The sequence below is a fragment of the Pleurodeles waltl genome, chromosome 7, assembly GCF_031143425.1.
Source record: "Pleurodeles waltl isolate 20211129_DDA chromosome 7, aPleWal1.hap1.20221129, whole genome shotgun sequence".
Lineage (NCBI taxonomy): Eukaryota > Metazoa > Chordata > Amphibia > Caudata > Salamandridae > Pleurodeles > Pleurodeles waltl.
Genome location: NC_090446.1, coordinates 498,191,770 through 498,211,500, shown reverse-complemented (window position 1 = coordinate 498,211,500; position 19,731 = coordinate 498,191,770). Strand labels below are relative to the sequence as shown.

At 42.2% G+C, this 19,731-nt stretch overlaps 1 protein-coding gene across 3 annotated transcripts in view; it reads right to left on the bottom strand.

Moving 5' to 3' along the window:
* The window catches only part of HSD3B7 (hydroxy-delta-5-steroid dehydrogenase, 3 beta- and steroid delta-isomerase 7), a 450,561-nt gene that overhangs the window by 345,525 nt on the left and 85,305 nt on the right, over positions 1 to 19,731 (bottom strand). The window contains exon 1 of one of the 3 annotated variants that reach the window (XM_069244174.1): positions 15,627 to 15,686. The exons of 1 other annotated variant lie outside the window; for it this stretch is intronic. The gene's annotated coding sequence lies outside the window, so the exon portion shown is untranslated. Of the gene's footprint in view, positions 1 to 15,195; positions 15,291 to 15,626; positions 15,687 to 19,731 lie in introns of those variants that run through there. One more of the 3 variants, XM_069244177.1, reaches the window with a different exon arrangement.

Below are 19,731 nucleotides of genomic sequence, written 5' to 3'. Positions count from 1 at the left end.
CTATTAATACAGTTAGTTTTCTTTAACGTGGGCACATCATTTAGACTATAAACATAAGCTCCTTACTAATTTACATCAAACTTATGGCGCCCACATCAGTGGGCACATTTTCCATGACACATCATTACTCTATGATATCCTAATTCATGCAAATTCTTAACAGTTAACCAACGCAAGTGTATTATTAATTAATTCAGCTTCCATAAAGCCTAGTCAATGAACTGCCAGAAAAGGTTACATATTCCATTAGCACATCTTTTGCCAGTCACAGAGGCATGGAGCCTCCTGGATGAAAGTTCACCATGCTGTGTGCATTTAATAAAAATTAAAAAAAACAAAGTTAGTAGTGAGGTCAGTGGTGATCTGAAATCCGGAAGCGAACCCAGGGAGTAACACACCTTAGTGGGCTCATGTTTTTGCTGCTAAGATGTTTACGTAACTAGCAGGTTAAAAGTTCGGCTTCCAATGAGACCAGCTCACAACATTTAGAGGTTCATAGAAGTAGGACCACTGAGTTGGGTTAACAGCATCACCTGCCCCTAATGTACCAAGTCCAATTTTAGTTGGGATTTTTGCAGCATGATGGGTTACTATCGTAGAGGCATAAGTATACATTTGTATAGATTTCACCTCACCAGTCTACCTGATTAGGATATATTGCCAGGGCCACTTGAATTATGCAGAAGAGGAGGACCGAGTTATGCGACAGGGTTGGCTAAATTATACATGAAGAAAAGGCAAATTATGTGCAGGCTGCAAAAAAATCATGAAATCTGACACGGACTCACTACAACTATTCTGTTGGCGCTGACTGATAGGGAGGCAGATTTTGTGATTGTTTTTTTTTTTTTTTAAACACATTTTGACACTGTTGGGACAAGGATTTTACCTCATTAGAACCAGTTTCAACAAACAAATATAGTAATAAGCAATTGAAAGATGACCAGCCAACCTTTACGAAGGGCCTTCCACTGCGCAGGAACACGTAACCACGTTTTATTATATTTTGATCTGATTCAACTAGAAACAATTTTTTTGTTAAAATGTGCAAATTATGCAGCCCATGATGGATAAAGTGGCAAATGCAAAATTATGCAGAAGTGCCGCAACCATAGAGTAACATTTTTCCAATGTCCCTGTATAATGCACACGAAGTATGAAATAAACTATTGCCCTGCATCTTTAAAATAATGCACGCTCTCTATAAATGGGCGAGCTAGGCAATCCTCAAACCTGGCTTGGGCCAGATATCTATCTCTAGCTTAGTCCCTGTCCCATGGGACTGGCAAAACATAAAAGTCCAACATCCCAAACACAGTCCTTTTCCACCACCTTAATTTGTTTTTTAATATACGAAATCTCCTAAACGAAGGGCGTCTAGCAAGTGTGCTTTTTCACAGGCACATATTAAATCTGGTCTTTTCAGCTTGATCATTTTTCCTTCTGAGGTTGGAGTTTAAACGCAGAATACATATGTGAAAGTATGGGCCTGACTTAGAGCTTGTCAGGTGCCGAAAAATGGCAGATGTTACGTTAGCCATATTAAGAGCACATTGAGGTCAGTGGCTCCCTAAATATGGCGGACAGGCCATCTACTACTTTTTGGGCGATGTCCCGTATTTGCCAAAGTCTAAATAAGACTTAAGTTCAATGTCTGCGCTTCAAACATGTATCCCAATTAAGGCTTGTAACCAAAGAGCACGCCCTGTGGGATCTGTTGGCTTCTTTGTTTTGCTGATCTATTTATTCGCCTTTCTCGGGTGATGTGTTTTTCCTAATATTATCTCTTAAGAAACGATAGAAGGAAAGAGATTGTGGAAGGTACCTCACCCCTAAGAATCTGCATGGGTCATATTTGGTGATCCAAAAAAGATGGGGAAACCCAGATCGATCCATCCGGTGCCTCTGCGACCGGGGGCTCTTAATAGGCTGTCACATTGCACTATAACATCTAAGACTTGCTGCAGAGAGTCCTGCAACTGGGGAAACACCTGACAGGCTGAATTGCATATTCCTGGCTATACGTGATATCCACATAGCACTGGAATGAAGCAAATAGTGACATCCTAGTTGTCGATGAAGAGTAGTTAAGCTTGGTGTAGGGTTAAACTGGAGGGGATCAGAGGAAACTAGCAGGTTTAGTATGGGAAGCTCAAACAAAACTGACGACAGAAAAATCTGCAATTTGAGCCCTCAAAGCACTTTGAGGATAAGCAAGACAGAATCAGATTCCTTGAATACTTGGCCAAAGGTGCAGAAAAACAGGTAGGAGGAGCGGCGTTCAGATTGCGGACCCCCTGGAAGACCTGGGAGCCGGAGCGCTGAGCTGCGGTTTAGAAGAACGACTGAGTACGACAGTTGCACCCAAGGGCCTAAGTCCTTCTCGGTTGAGCTGGCACACAAAACGTGGTACCGCCGCCTACCACCACCCACGCCTATCATTGGGAAACTGTTAAACTACAATAACAGAGAAGTCATCCTGCAGTGTGCTAGGCAAGATGGCCCCAGCACCGTCAAAGGTGGGCAGATGGGTCCATTTTCTCCAGGCCACACTCCTTGAAGGTGCCTGGCAATGAATGGCGTTGTCTGCACACCATATATAGCACTCTGACAGCGGGGAAGGGTCACTGATCAATGCACACACTAGGAAAGAGGCAATGCCATGCTGCGATAGAAGCCACGTACAGATGGCAGTGTGTGGAAAGTAGTAGTGCAAAGGCTTCATGCCCAGTACCCAAGGAGTGTCTGCCTCACTATGAGTCAGCGCCAGTCGGATAGTTGTAGTGAGTCAGTGGCAGATTTCATGACTTCCTGCAGTCCCGTCTGCATCCTGCCTTGAAGCGCAGCACGGAAAGAGGAACATCTCTTGCCTCCTGGATCTTACAGCTCCTGCCCTACCTGCTGCAAGTGTCACCGGCTGACTGTCACTCAGTTCACCGCTGAAATACGAAAATGTGCACTAGATTAGATCACTGCCCTGGAATGGGATTTATTAGATTAAGAGTTAACCCCAGACCACTTGCCCTGACGATTTTATTAATGACTGCAGTGAAGTCAGCTGTCCTGTGCCTCCTATTTTAGCCTTTACTGTTACAGATGAGGTGACATTACAGTCCAATAAATAATATACAGGAGAGGTATTTGTTTACTGCGGATAATGAACTGAATTATTTCATTGTGCTCTCAAGTGTGAGCTCATGAAAAAGCGATTCAGAGAAGACAAGTTATTGCCTACTGTCACACAGTTTGGTCAGACTGGAAAGCCGCAGCTGAGACTAGGGTTTCCGATTACCCACTGCATTATTAAACCCTGGATGGCTATCGCATTCCATCCCACTTCTGCCCTCACAACAAGGTGTTTCGTGGCGGCTCTGTAAGCCAGTGGTGTAAAGAAAAATGACACCCCACCCCTGCAAAGTCCACGGAGGGGAGCCCCTCCGGATTCTGTCAGGAGCTCTCAGGCCACGGTACTGTGCCATGGAGGCCCTCAGAGCATGGGGGACTTCAGAGCTTGGGGGCCCCCACGCCACAGGGACTGCGGGGTCCTATGTTACACCACTGATATAAGCTTTGTTGTGGTTTTAGATCGGCTTCGAACCACTGTGAAATGTGCAGACAGGGCTAACCGGAAATGGGCTGGGCTGACAGAGGTGGGTGATTCGTATACAGGGAATGTCATATGCACTTCCTCACAGGTAAAAGAATATGAGATACATACAGAACAGTGATTATCAGTGTAATAAAGACAGTTCAGAAGACATGGAGCCAAGAGACAGACAAAAACTTGACAAGGAGACCGAATATTATTGACACATGGGGTGGGATCTGCATAAGTAACAATACTAGATTGCTCAGGGGCAGCCACTCCACGAGAGCTGGAGTGGCGCCCTGCTAAAAAAAAATGCCCCTATACCTGAAAAATAAAATGGTAATAACGTTTATTTATTACCATTTTATTTTTCAGCACTCCATCCTGAACCGAGTGTCAGGACGGGGCGGGGCAATAGCTGCTGAGTGGCGGCAGCAGCAGGGAGCTCTCCACTTTAATTTAAGACAGCTGGGTTAGACAAAGCCCAGTCCTCCAGCGCTCTTAAGAGTGCTGAAAGAAGCTGGACGCTTCTCATGCTGTTTAACAGCATCAGCTAATGCACATACACAGAGGTTGCCCAATTAGAACCCTCTTGAGTCTTGGCCAAGTACATAATCATAAACATAATAGACTCTTAAGGGATCAATTAGATACTGTTTCCCAAGACAATCATAGATCAACTATTATTGTGCTTATTGGCCCTTGCCCTTTTTGCAGGGTCATACCCAAACTTTTTGCTTCTTTCTCCTATTTTTTCTGACCTCTTGCTGGTGGCTCTAGGACTCTGGGCAATTTATCACTGCTGATCAGTGCTAAAGTGTAGGTGCTCTCCCTTCTAAGGTAGGTTGATATGATTGGCTTATACCTTAAAAAAAAAAAAAACACACCTTTGGAAATCTTTGTTGGCCAGACGTCATGATTGATAGAGCTATTAGTTAAACTTTTCCTACATTGACAGGAACCACCATGACAGTTGTGCTGCCAGTGTATAGAGATGCACACAAGGATGAAGAACATCTCTAAATATGGGTGCAGTGTAAAGGCAATAAAGTCCTCTTCCACCCTGTCTGCCTTTACACAGTCTGCTAAACCAGGCCCTCTGTCTAAAGTGGCATAGTGGGTGAGAAACAATGTTCTGGAATGCTATCCAAGGGATTGTCAGCGACTAGACTATTTCCAAACACTTGCTCCACCACCTTTTTGGTGTTTGGTTACCAGTAGTAAGCCTGGAAACCCAAGACTGACACAGCTTTCTAAGTCTACTACTACCAGTGTTTATGAATTCTAAAAAGGAGAACATTTGCATCCATTCAAGGAGTACTTCTCAGGGTGCAGATATGCTATGTTTTTGGTAAACTGGTCACTAATTGCAATATTTACAAAGAAATGGTGTAATGCAGTACAGCAAGCACCATTTCTTTGTAAATACCTGAAGAGAGTGGAACTGAACTATGTGTTCAGAGAAATGGCGCAGTTCTGATCTCTCCATTCGCTGGTGCACTTTGGACTGCCTACCGCCAATGCAGGCACCCCTGCACTATAGTGCAGTGTATCTGCGTTATGGTCAGGATAATTTATTTGCAGGAAGGGGTAACTTACTGCAAAAAAACTAGACTTGGAGGTATTTTCCTCTTTGAATGGGAGGTGCAGCATTCAGCACACTTGCAAACAGGAAAGAACTATCGAGGAGTATTACAAATATTTCTCATCATTATGCCAGCCTCAAGCAAACGTGCTAATTTGGTGCAGACCTATATCTACAACTTTTTGAAAATATGGGTTTGCATCCATGGGTGAATACACAGGAACATCCATGTTACACCTACCTGATGCAAAGTAGCATAAACCTGTGCTATGCGCTGCGTTGTGTTACTTTTCCTTACAAAACCACACAAATGAACATTTGCATGGCTTTGTAAATACCAAAAATGGTTCCTGTGCTGGGGATGGATCAAAAAAGTGATGCAACACTGACACAAAATATTTGTAAAAATGGGCCTCTAAATTTAAATTCAGTTAATTTGTTTTGTAAAGCTATGTTAATGTGTAAATGTAAGTTCCTGACCCAAAAATGAACAATTTGAAGACTCTTGGTGAAATCAGAATGACAAGAAAAAAAACGAACAATATACAGCAGACCAAACTACCAAGTCAACAACATATTCTGGGCCCTGGAGAGGGTGTAGAGAGGAATTCTTGGTGCTCTGGGTCAACACCTGTGGGCTTATTTGGTAATCTGGGGGTTTTAACACAGGAAAGGTCAGCAGCTGCGCACCTGTCAAGTGCTTTAGAAAGACAACGGCCTTGGTCTCAGCCTTGCGAAAACTGGCAGCAAACCATTCAACATTCAGGGAGGCCAATGGGTGGCTCTACACAGGTCGTATCAAAGCAAGAGTCTTTAATAAGGTGCAGAGAGCCTCCCGCTTATAGGGCAGTAGCTTCCAAAGCAGACGGTCATCAGCCCACACTGCTACAGATACCAAAGATGACTGCAATCAATTTTCCAACTGTATGTGCTCCAATGTACTTGATCAATAATAAGATTGCAATCATATAATGCTAGTGAACATTGTTTTAATTTAAAAAAAGAAAAAAAGTGGTTCTTGTTACCAGAGGTCAGTGTATTTAACTAACACATGCATTAGGCAACACCCATGGCTACATCTACTGAACCCCAAAACTATATAGTTCCTATCACTTGCTTATAAATGAAAGTACTTGTTCAGTCACCAGTGAGTTTACACACTCACTAAGTGATCATTAGTGCACTCTTTAACCCATCCCTCAACTCATGCATGCATTGCAGCTAGTTCATCTACTGAGACTTTCTTGGTTACCCACTTTCCTGTCCACAGAAAACTACACACCGAAACTCAACAACCACGTACAAGATAAACTAAAAGAGAAAAGTTGAAAAAAATAATGCCACTGCTTAAATTTGGCAGGCCTAAGCTTGCAAAAAAAAGTAAAATTATACATAGAAAAGAATGGTCATCTTGCAACGCAATTGTACATAGCGTAACGTTGCTTAAAGTTAAAATATGGCTTCCACATTTAGATGCAACATGTTAGCCATCTTTGATTGTTAAAAGCATGATCCACTGTGCACAATGCTATTCCAACATGGGTGCTCTATAAGCATCAGCACTAGGCAGCCATCTTGAAATGCTATTGTGCATAGCACATAATTATTGCGTCAATCCAAAATGGAAAACATAATGGGGGTTATTACAACTTTGGAGGAGGTGTTAATCCGTCCCAAAAGTGACGGATATACCACCAGCCGTATTACGAGTTCCATAGGATATAATGGACTCGTAATACGGCTGGTGGTATATCCGTCACTTTACCGTCACTTTTGGGACGGATTAACACCTCCTCCAAAGTTGTAATAACCCCCAATGTTTCTAAATGTGGCAGGCATCTTGGAGTGGTAAAACAACGATTCACCGTGGATAATGCCATTCCAAGTAGGCTGCTCAGTTTAGAAGCAGTGGACGAGTAGATGTGGCACACTGCAAATAAATGAGAGGCAATTGCCCGGATGCTCTAAAACAAAAAAAAGGGAGAAAGGAAGGAAGACATGACTTGAAAAGTGGAAATGTAAATGACTGGTCTGCTAATCCTGGCACTGAAGCACACTCCTGTTTAGATGGACGTTCGCATGTAATGAGATAAAATGCTGCCCCTCAGGTGGTATGAGAGCCAGTGGCAGAAATGGGCTGACCCATTGTGCCATACTGTTTTCCATGACAGGCAGAAACAGAATGTGAAGAACACTAACAAACAAATGGCAGACCATGGCATTGTCTAAAAGCCCTCTATGTATTTTTTAAGGATTTTGTTATTAAGAGCACTGTAGACAACTAAACAAATCAGTCCTTCCTAACAATGTCTAGTAAGGATTATTAAAATTAAAACCTTTTACCCCTCCCCACTCCCCAGCATTTGTCATGAGGTAACCAACACCAAACCATTGATTATGAAGGCAATCTATGAAATGCCTTGTAATAAAAAAAAAATCAAATCTACCCGCTTTAAAATGGTGCAGTAACATTTCCCTCTGAAAGGCCAACTGGATTTAACACATGTTTTTAATAATACATAGGTTAGGCCTACATCCTTTCTTATAACTTTTCATGAGAAACAGACCAGACCTATGGTATATGGCATATCCTTCCCCAGTGAACCTATCAGGCCAACAGCGTTTATCATTGCCTTGACACAATAAGAAACTCAGACCGATAGTATTAAGTATACATTTTCCCACAATTTACCATAAAGTATACAATCTTAAAATTACTAATTTGAAAAGTACAATTGGCAAAACAATATAAGCCCCTCCTAAGAGGGCCTATCAAGAACTATCACAGCACAGATCTTCTACCTCCCGAGTTTGCCAGAGGTATAACCAACACCGTATCGTTTGCCCCCATGGTAATCTAAGAAAAATCAATGTAACATATTAACTCTCTCTAGGCTTTAACATAGGCTTTTCACATTTAATAAGGTCTGCTGCCTTTATTTTAAGTTTTCAGAATGAACAGATCAGACCTATGGTGTCTGAAGTAGCATTTCCTAGTAAACCTATGAAGCTTATAACATTTAGCAATGGCTTGACACCATAGCTAACTTTGGCGTAATTGTCACCATAATTTACTATCCCATAATAAGAGGCACTAAAAAGGATTATCATGCGGAAAATCTCTCCCCCACCCCCTGGTTTGGGTTTATCAGAGGGGGTAAACTATACCAACACCCTTGCCTACTACTGTAATATGTAAAGTCGCAGGTAACAAGATACCAGTTTACAGGCTTTAACCAAGTGCAATAACAATTCGCCCTTGGATGTATATTGGCTTTACCAATAGTTACCTGAGGCCTACTGCCTTTGTGATATTTTTTTCACAATAAACAGATGAAGGCTGCAGCCTCGATCATTGGGTTGTTGCCACATCCAACACATCTCTGCTGTATCGTCCATAGGCACTCCCACAGGGCAAAACATGCAATATAACACTCTTTCAGTGGAAGCACAAAGTTTCTGCCCAATCAAATGTGAACTCGAAGTAATTAACAAATGAGCAGAACCAAAACTCCTCGCTCAGGTGTGGTTCTAACATCTCTTTTTTCAATTGTTAATTAACATAAGGTCCATGACAGCTGCTTCTAAGGAGCAGCACACAGAATCTCAAATAACATCATCATCCACCCTTAACTGAGTACTGCCACCTCACTCATCTCATTTTAGAAATAAATGAAAACATTTTATTTAAGCAGTAAAACCCCACTTCAAATCAACATTGCAGTTCTGCACCTTAGCAATGATATTAACACTAACCCCTTATTCCCGAATGCCCCCGCAATACAATCAATGCCTTCCACATAATATTCACATTTCTAGGATATAATTACCACCTACTCTAGCACCTTTACTATCACTGCTTCTAACACAAAACTGAGGTACCTATGTGCACCTATTACAGAGGTTTTGGTTCAATATATCTTTGTAAATATGTATTTATCTTATTTGGGAACATTTTTCATAGTTTCTCTAAAAATTTATAAATTCCTTTGAGTTACCCAGATCTTTTTGTAAATACGCATGTATGTTTGGATGCATTTCGCAGTGGTTTTTCTTCTCATGTGGTGTGCACAGATCTATATAAAACTACAAATAATTAAAAGAGTGAAAAAGATGTCGAACTCAGTGCTCCTTTATCAACCTAGTCGAACGAAAAGACAAGTTGGCACATAAAGAATTCATACCTGGAGGTTATGCAATTCTCTGCAGGAGTTGACTGAACCTCTGAGCTAGCTCATCGCGCAGAAAAATGGGTGTGCTTCAAATTACCACTGAAATGGGTTCAAGAATGGTGGGTGGGTCTCTGCAGAAATATCACAGAATACTACAAAATATAGAGACGAGTTGATAGGTCTTTGTGAGTGTTCTAATATTTTAAGAGTGTTCTAATATTGTTATTTAGTCAATCTTTATTCGACTGTTTAAAAAATAATCATGATAGCATATAAAATGCCAATACCATATAAAAGCAATAAGGTAACCAGAATTATATAAAAAAAATCAATACTATATTTTTAGGTTTACATTTCACTTAACGGCAGCCACATAAGATCAGTGCTATTAAATAAAAAAAAGAAGGAGGTTTACAATGCTGTATGGCTGATTTAAAAGAAAGCGCAGCTTGGAGACAGACCTCGGGGTGGAAAGCATTTGTAAATAAACATAAGGTTGGTCTTCATCTGTCAAAATCTAGTCTGTTCAAAAGAAGTACTGATTTACAATACATAAAAGGCTCATAATATTTACAAAAATGTTCAAATGTAACAGAGATTGTGGTAATAAGTCATTGCAGGGGGCAAATACAGACTGAGGCCGTTTCGTATTGCCTTAGCAAAAAGATAGACAACAACTAATAATGTCCAATCTAAAATTTTTAAAGTGCTTGTTCCTAAGTATGTCTTACAATATCAAGATACGGTTTACGCCCCAATGCAGTCTGAACCACCACATATCATTCGCCGTCATCCACATACCTTACTGCAACAGACAGCTCGCAATGAAGGGCACGGAGAACATCCTAAATTAACTTTCAATTCCCATATTCTGTATTACACCCCACAGTTTAATAAATTAAAACACGGTTGAAAGCACTTTTCAGGACCATAAATGCCAGATGAATCTCCTCAAATTGTTCTACAGTATATTGACTTATTAACAAATCCACGTTTACACACGGTTCAAGTGTTCTAAAACCCTCTCTACTCTCAGATGATTTTGGACTGAAATTCATCTCAAAAGTGCTGTCTAGAGCTACATTTCTTGCAAAATTTACTGAAGAGTCCAGGAGGGGGTGGATCAGTAAGAGTTAGAACGCTATGGTTACCCTTCTTGAAGACTAGCACAATTATGGCAGAATCCCATGATGGAGGGAGCCTGATTTGCATGCAGCATTTAGAACCTGTATAATCAATGAGAATCAAAGATCCATGTTGACTTACACAAGTCCATGGGTACCCCGCCTGGACCCAGGGCTTTATCAAAGGGGCTATTATTAAAAGCAGCTCTACTTTGTGTAAATTGAAGTGAATAGAAAGTGAACAAGGTGATGGTTCTTGATCAGGCCCACATCTGTCGGTGTGCCGGGGCAATATATTTTCCCAAAAATTAACCCACTGTTCAAGTTTATTATGCATGCAAACTGTTTACTATCATGTTTTACATAAAGTATTCGAGTAAATTTATTTGAGTTAACCACCTTCCAGGACCCCCTTATGTCACTGTAATACAGGCTGCAAGTCACACAGAGGTGGACTGTGAGAGCTCCCTGAATGTCTGGGTTCTTGGAGAGCGATAAATCGCAACAACTCCGGAAAGATGAGCACTGTGCATTAACGCAGTCACCTGCTCAAGAATGTACAAGCATTGGCAAATCCAATAGGCCTGGCAAGCTGGCACAGTTTGCTTTTTTTTGCAAGCGTATGACAAAAAATAAAAAAAAAAGACAGAACAAACCGTGCCAGCCTCATGCTTGCAACAAAAATTGTAGATATAAAAAAATTACAGTCATTGCATATAACATTAACAGAATAGCATGCATGTTTCCTAGCAGGCAGGAGTGCTTAGAAGAGGTATAGAAAACCCATTTTAGTTTTAATGCACAACACTTGAAAATAGTATTCTTATCATTGCCAAGAAAAAGGTAATATTGCCTTTGAGTTTCTGTAACCTGAAAACATACTTTAAAGGGTGACTTATGAAAATGCCAGCTGAACAGACTAATGGATGAAGAGGCTGAACAAGCTCATCTATAGTAGCATACATGCATGTTTGGTTTTATGATTTTTTGCATTATTTTAGGCTCACGAGGCAGTCTAACTATCAGTAGATCAGACCTAAAAAGGACTGAGCATTTTTCAGGCTTTTATTGCACGGAATCTAACTTTTGAGGACACAGTTTGATTGAGAGGAGCAGAATGGTTTGCAGTGCACACGACCTCAAAGCTGATCACTGGGCACATGAGTGTCCACAACGGGTGGTCCCACACTCCTGGACAGACCTACTTATTCAGCGTCCTAGGATGAAAAGGGACTGAGAAGGAACTGCGTAATAGTCTTCATTCAGATCATTGGTGCACAAAGCTACACATTCCAAACCGATGTACACACAGGCCTGCCAACTCACACTAAACCACAGAGTGACAGGCAATATCAGCTCTCTTCACTTACTCGGGCAAAAGCTGGCATCACATGAGTGCATAAAGTGTACTTGAAATTCCTGCAAGGAAGGTTTTCAGTTTATATGTGAAGACTCTGCACAGCTGACGTCCATCCGGGGTTTTGCAAACTTCCCAGAATATTGGTGGCAGCCTCAGAAGCCTTTGTTACTTTTTTTGGGGAGGTTGGGAGGATCTGCTCAGGCAATGCCCGACTGTTAGCCCTACCATCTGTCCTTGGCACCCTCCATGACTGGCTGGGTGGCGACAGGTTCAAAGCCTCACTATCACTCCAGATCCCACCCATCAAAGGACCCATCTCCTCCTGCCACACAGTATATTTTCAAAGTGGGCAAGTCAGTAAACATACCCTGAGGGTGACATGGATTTCTCGTAAGTGCCTTACCTTTGCACTGCTTCTGACTACAAGAGAATGTATAGTATACATGCAATATGCTATTCATTACCATTGTTGAGTATTGGGAAGGGTCATGACTCAAAAAAGGCAAAGCCTTGAGTGAATCATGCTGTCTCTTCCCTCCCTCAACAATGGTAGAAAATAACATATTATACTCTTTGCATCTGCATATATGGTGTATGGCATGGCATTTTCACGTATGTTTGTTTTAACATGAGGTATTTAACCAAAAGCAGGATGAAAGGGGTTACATTTGTGTGGAAAGGTAAAATCATATTGGAAAGATCTATACTTATAAAAAGAGTTGTTTCCCTGATATTTGCAATCTATGATGCAGTAAAAAGTGTCACTCTTATGCCAATTTGTGTGTGCTGTGGTAATATACTTGAATTTGGACTTTTCACTGCAATAATAAAAGTGGTAATGTGTGTATACTACTGCAGATGCTATATAACCTCTTACTTGGTCACTGTTATTTTCAGTGCCTTTGCATAAAACTTTTGTGGAACTACTGTAGCTGCACATAAGATCTATATTGAGACTCAGAGATTCAAGATGATTTAGCAATTTTTTGGTTGACCCTACTGGACAGCACATGTGCTGTCTGTTGCGAGGTATATTGTAGTTTACAAAGAACATAGAGAGGATCCTTGGCCACTTATTGGTTGGGTTTCTTTGTCACTCATTTGCCTGCTTCTTGTTGGTGCTCCAGCTTGTCAATCTTGTGTTTGTCCCTCCCATGCAGAATGGCCTCTTTTCAATATCATTGATTGGTTGGCATTGTTGCTTCCACTGCTGGCTTTTTTGTGAAGCACACCATTAGAATGCCTGAGCTTTCAAGCCAACTTCCTCAGCACTCTGTGTTGCTCTCTGTTGCCCGACTGCTTCTCCCTGCTTCCTCCCTCCTGCTGTTTTGCTTCCTCCAATTGATTCCCCTGGCCACTGCCCTCAGTGTTGCTTCCATCTACCCATCTGTTGATTTCTCTTCTGCCCTTCCCATGTTGCTTTTGCATCCCCCTCCTGTGTTGCTTCAGTGTTCCTCCCCACCCTCCTTCATGTTGCTTCATCATCAAAGTTGGACTGGCCTATAGGGCAATCAGGCAGTGCCCCTTGGGCTGGTCCGACAGGTCAGTGCATGGACCGGTTTTTGGGCCATTTGTGGGTTTGTTTTATGGTCTACTGAGCCGGGTTATATACTGTTGATTTTCCTGGAATCAAACAAACATTGCGTGCAGCAATCTCGCACCCGTGCAGTCTTCCATTCCAGTTTGCAAACATGGGCCACTAGCTGTGCTATCTAATTTAAAAATAAGAGCTATTTTTTATTTTGGAGCCCAGCTTTACTTTCTGTCCCGGCCCGCCCATGCTTTTGCGTGTTTTATTTTAAACTACTGTTCGCACATGCGTGATGCACATGTCTACAAAATGGTGCAGGCAGGAGGGAGTCGAAGGGTTTTGTTTTTTTTAATATTGGCTACGCTGCGTAGCATCGTGGATGCTGTGCAGCATGAGTAAAAATACACTGGGAAAGCTAATAGGTCACAAAGGCGAAACCTACTGGCTTTGTAAATGTTTGTTTTAGTTTGATTACAGCCAAAAGTGCCACTTTCTACAAATGTACCCCTCTTTCATTTCTCTCACTACCGGACACATGTGCCTCGCCTTTCTGTTTGAAAGTGAACCTTTGTTGTGAAGAGCTTTATCTCTGTTCGTGGACTGTCTAAAACTATAAATTAAATTAGGTCAAGAGGCATATTCAAAAAATGCATACTGTGAAAACACCGATACTGTATATTTGTGTACCTCCACCTCTGCCTTGCTGAATACCTTGCATACATCAGACTTAACCCTGAATCCGAAATAATTTCACCCGTGTTTTAGGGAGATAGAAGGCAACAAGGTAAAACAGGATGAGCAAGAGGCCGAATGGGCGAGTGACTCTTTGCACCGCTTCCCCCGCGTACTCCTCCCCCCACCTCCTCGTCCGTCCTTTATCAGGGCACGGCCCCCACCCGGGTTAATCAGTCACCTTGCTTGCTGACAGGACGCACCTGTCTCCAAAGGAAGGGTGAAAGGGTCAGGCAGGGTTGTGGATCTGAACACGGAGCAACGTACAATAAAGAACGAGGAGAGGAAATAAGAGGTGAATCCACCAGGTAGGCATATGAGATCAAAAAAACAGGTACAACTAGTGTTGAGTGCATCACTGTAGTAAACACAGAACTATTTAAAGGGACATACCATATGTTAGACCGTAAAAGGGACTGATTTAGCACACAATAGTCCGGGAAGAGTGCCTAGATGCTTGGCAGCAGCAAAGCCCAAAGGGTTGTATGCTGATACGTGTGGTGATCTGCAGCGTACGAATTTAAATCCCAGGAGGGCCAACTCAGACTTCTATCCTTCCGAGGGAATAACGTCAGTGGCGTTATATGGATAACAGTAACATCTGTTGCTTAAAGCACTCAGGAATAGCAGACAGTAGATACGCGGTATGAATCGCTACATATAAAAAAGTTGTTACTATTAAAGAGCAAGTTTGCACAAGAACTGAAACAGTGCTTATGCTGTACAGGGCTCAGTAAAGACATAAAATAAATCACAGCCCGGTCTACAATGCAACTGTAGCAAGAGTTTTGTAGAGCCTGCTAGTGATAGCAATAATGTGCCTATTTATCGTTATTCTATTTGATTGGCAATTGTCTCAAAGCAGTTCTGTCAAAGATGCTGTACAAGGTAAGGCGCGCGAGCCCTGTGTGCGGATTGGGTACACAGATGAAGCCGTTGGTAGCAGCCAGTACCATACATGGCACAACTTACAATCACAAAATGCCAAGGTGGAAGGCATGGCTGCGTCTGTTAGAGGTTCTTGCGGGCATGCGCAGGGGGTGAGGGTGGTGGGTCATCAAGCTGGCAGTTGACATTGCACTCGCCGCGCACTGGTACTCACATCTACTGACTGCAGAGCAGTGAAAGGCCGAGCCGACCCCGGCGTGAGGGGACTGACTGTACGTAGCCTACGCAAGGCTCTGTGGCGCGCGCACCTCTTGCGGCACCTAATCAGCTTCTGACGAATTAGCAGCTGTTTCGAGGTTCCTTAGTCTCCTGAAGAAGGTATCTGGTTATAGCCTCAAAGCACTAAAGCTCAGAGAAACGGACTTTTAATTGTATCCCCCGCACCGCTTGTCGCGCACAAACTTCGGAGACATGTTATCCCGGGTTTGGATTTCGCAGGGAACGGGCGCTTGGCTTGCCGTGCTGTAGCTATCTCCCGTTCTTTCAGCCCTTGGCTCGGGATTTAGGCTTCCTGGTGCCGTCCGAGGGCGCAGAAAAGCACCGTTACCAGGCGAGCCCCGCTAGGTAGGGGCTACTAGTCCTTACCTGCGCCTCTCCGTCTGCCACAGTCCGATGTGCTGCGATCCATGTCTCCACTCAGCGAGGCTGGTACTATTTGTAGTGATTAGCGCCCCCTCGCGGTAAAAAGAAGCGCTCAAAACAAGCCTGACAGCCAAGACTGGTTACCACCTTTCACAGAATAAGCACTGGCAAAGTCATTAGGTCTGGTGTCATCCACCATCCTTTTGGCAAATCTTGCTTTATTTTGTCTTGGCTTTTGCAAAACTTAATTGTTTGGAAAGTTGCCATGAGTTTGTCAATCTGAAAAAAACACTGTCTAAAGGCAAAATGTTTATTGGTCTCAAAAGCTTACATTGCCATAGACTTTATCCTGACACTGAAAGGCAATACTTTGTGTGTGGATGGACTCCTTCTGCTGGGGCATGTGAGGTAACTCATAATGAAGTCAGACAAAGGCTGAAGTAGGGTGACGTGTTGCCCCTTGATGCATGCTCGACAATTGGATTAAGGGCCTGGTTACGACCTTGGCGGTTGGGATACTCTGTCACAAACGTGAGGGATAATCCGTCTGCCATATTGCAAGTTCCATTATACCCTATGGAACTTGTAAAACAGCGGGCAGAATATCCTTCATGTTTTCGACGGAGTATCCCATCTGCCAAGGTTGTAATCAGTCCCTAAGTGTGGCTGAAAACCCAAATAAGAAACTATGTCATACACATTATTTTACTAAAATCAAAAGGTCTTAGCTAACATAGAGCTGAAAAAGCCAATCGTAGTGCCATTCGCTGCCAGCCTTTTGACTTTGAGAAAGAAGAAAAAAAGGAAGTAAAGAAAGCAGAAAAGAAGCAAAGAAAGAGTAAGAAAGAAGTAAATAAAGAAGAAAGGCAAGAAGGAAAGAAAGAAGGCTAGAAATAAGGAAGGCAATAAAGAAGATAAGAAAAAAGAAGCAAAGCATGAAGGCAAGAAGGAAAGAAGGGCTAAAAAGACAGACAGAAAGAAGGAATAAACGAAGGAAAGTAAGAAGGACAGAAAGACAGCAAGCAACAAAGAAAAAAAGAAATGTAAGCGAGAAATAGAAGGAAATAGTGAATGAAAGGAGGAAATAAAGAAAAAGAAACAGAAAGAAAGATACAACAAAAGAAAGCAAGAAAGAAAGAATAGCAAGAGAGAAAGTTGGAAAGCAAGAAAGCAGGAATGAATGACCTGTGTTAAAAGAAACAATGGGCACATAGGATAACCCTTCGTCAGCCACCACAGTGAGGTTTCCCAGTGGGCAAATGTTTTGGGAGGCCATCACAGCCATGTGCGAGCGACATATTCATATTTTGATGCTAAGAGTGCAGAGTATGTGTTGCTAAAGTGGTACTATGGTGCTTCCAAACAGACATTTGAGTGGGAGCCAGCACTGGCTTACTGCTTCTGAAAAAGAGGAGTATAGGACAGCAGTGGAGGTTGTCCACTAGGGTGGATTGTCACTTTCTGGTGTGTTAAGGATTAAAGCTGTATCAAGAGCAGCGAGTGGACTACTGTAAGCAGGATCACTGCCCACACTGCTCGCACCTTCTATTTAGTGGTGATGACTGACTTGAACAATGCAGCTTTAGCAGGCTTGGGCAGGATGATTGTATCTCCAGCCCAGTCAGCAGAGGGGGAAGGTGCTGGAGATTCTTGGCCACATCACACATGATCTCGGTTTACAGCCCACTCCAGGTCAAGATAATGAGGAAGTGTTATTTCCACAGTATGAAAAGCTCCTGTGATTTCTATGCCACTCCGTTCCAAAATCATGGCAAATGGAAAGTGTGACATCGAGTGACAATTCATCATTTGTTTTCTGAAACTTTACACCTTGGTGGACACCAACAATATGTTAGCATCTGCTCATAATATTGACACAGTTTTGGCTACTCGCATTGGTAGAACATCCTTGAATCCAGAGGACTGTTCACGCACAAGTTCTATGGATAGAAAGGTTAAATGGCATTTTGAAGAGTTATTTTTTCAACTCAAAACCTTTCTTTAAGATCTTAAACTTATGCAACTTACTCTGCACAATCATGGTTGGAGGACTTTGATTATCTATTGACAACTATACACAATGGTTCGGACTGCTCTGATCTGCTTTTAGCCATGGACTAGCAGAGTATCTTGCTGATATCTCCTCAGATGTCCTGAGAGCATGTTCTGTGGTAATAGGAGCACCAGTAGCCACTAGGCTTAACCTTTGGATGCGCAAGTGTAGTGCAATCCAGCAAAGAAATCATCTATATTAAAAATTCCCATTTTTGGCATTAAGCTGTTTGGCAAAAGGCTGGATGAGATGATCATTAAGGCATTTAAAGATAGAAAGAACACTCTTCCCTTTACATCAAAGTCTTCTTCATCCTCATTCCACCAGAAATCTAGGGGTTAATCTTCTCATTCCACACCAAGTCGGGATTATAAATCTTATCACAATAAAAGAATTCAGCCTAAGAAGCAATTCAAGTAGGATGATTCCACATTCCAACCTAGAACATCTAAAAATAAATTCTGATTACTGTGGGCCTTCAACATCAATAGAACGTCTTGGTGGCAGAATTCATCTATTTTACAGACATTTGGGAACAAGACGTCTTCAACAAATGATTGCAACAGATCAAGCTAAATGGCTACCAGGTAAACATTTCAAGCATTCCTTCCTGAACTGGGTTTCTTCCGTCTCCAGTTCCCAAGGTGTTGATGAAGCGCAAGGCCTTCCTATTGGGAATTCTTCCTCTTAAAAATGTCCATTGTAAGAGTTCCTTCATCATAACATGAAGAGGGCTCTCGTTCCATCCTGTTTCTGGTTCCAAAACTCTGAAGAGTCTAAGGCCAGTGCTGGATCTGAATAAAATAAATACCTGGATTGAAACTGTCAATTTCAAAAGGGTAACCTTGCGATTAGTTATTCCAGTGGTAAACGAGGGAGCATCCTCACCAAAATAGTTTTGGAAAATGTCTATCTCCATATTCCTATCACTGTAGATTACCAAGGATATTTGCATTGTGCAGTAGGAGGTCAACAGTTTGAGACTGCAGTTCTTCCCTTCAGGATCACATCTGCTCCAAGGGTGTTTACAAAGGTTGTGGCCACTCTACTCGCTTTGTTCTACGTACATGGCATTTTTGTTCTGTTTTATTTAGACAATTTGCTCATTCATGCACATTCAACAGAAATGACCCACTCCCACACCAAGGTGGCCTTCTCTTTATTTCATAAGCATGGGTTTTTGATAAACCAGGCAAAATCTGTGACAATTCCATCTCAGGACAGGCTCTTCAAAGGAGCTCGATTTCACACAGGCAGAAGGATGGTGACTCTTCTGCAAGTATAATTGGTAAAAATCCAGACACATTTGCAAACTCTATTAGCAGAGATGAATCCCACCATTTTCTAATACGTTCAGGGAGATCTAACTGCTGGTTGGTTCCATAGGCAAGGTTCCATCTTCAGCAGTTTGTGAGATTAATTCTGTCTCTGTGGGTTCCTCTATTTTTTAATCTCGACCAGAGAGTCTCTTTGTGTCAAATATTCTAACATCAATTACAGTGGTGGCTTGTTACTTCATATCTCCTGAAGGGGGTCCTCTTTCTCTGCAGTCCCCCTTGATCAGCACAACAGATGCTAGTTTCTCGGGGTGAGGAGCTTGGCTAGGTCAACATCCAATCCAAGGTGTATGGTCACTTCCAAAAAGCAGCAGGTCCTTGAACTGGAGGAAACTAGAAGCTGTCCGACTAACTCTGAAGGCTTTCTCGGCCCAAATCTCAGGCAATGTGGGTCTTTTAAGAATGGACAATATAACTACTAAAGCTTACCTTAATAAGCAGAGAGGAAGAAGATCAGCATCCCTGGTGAAGTTTTTGGACAGACTTTTTAATTGAGCAGAGAGACATCTCACATCTCTTTCAGCAATTCACATTTCAAGAGCACTGAAAGTCATGGCAAACTCATTGAGCAGAATCGTTCTCTCATCAAAACACTTTGGTCTTCATTCCTTAATTTTTCCCCAGATTATCAGAAGATGGAGATTACCAATGCTAGATCTCTTTGCAACTAAGTCAAATGCACTGATGAACAGATACGCCTCCAGAACAAGGGAGGATC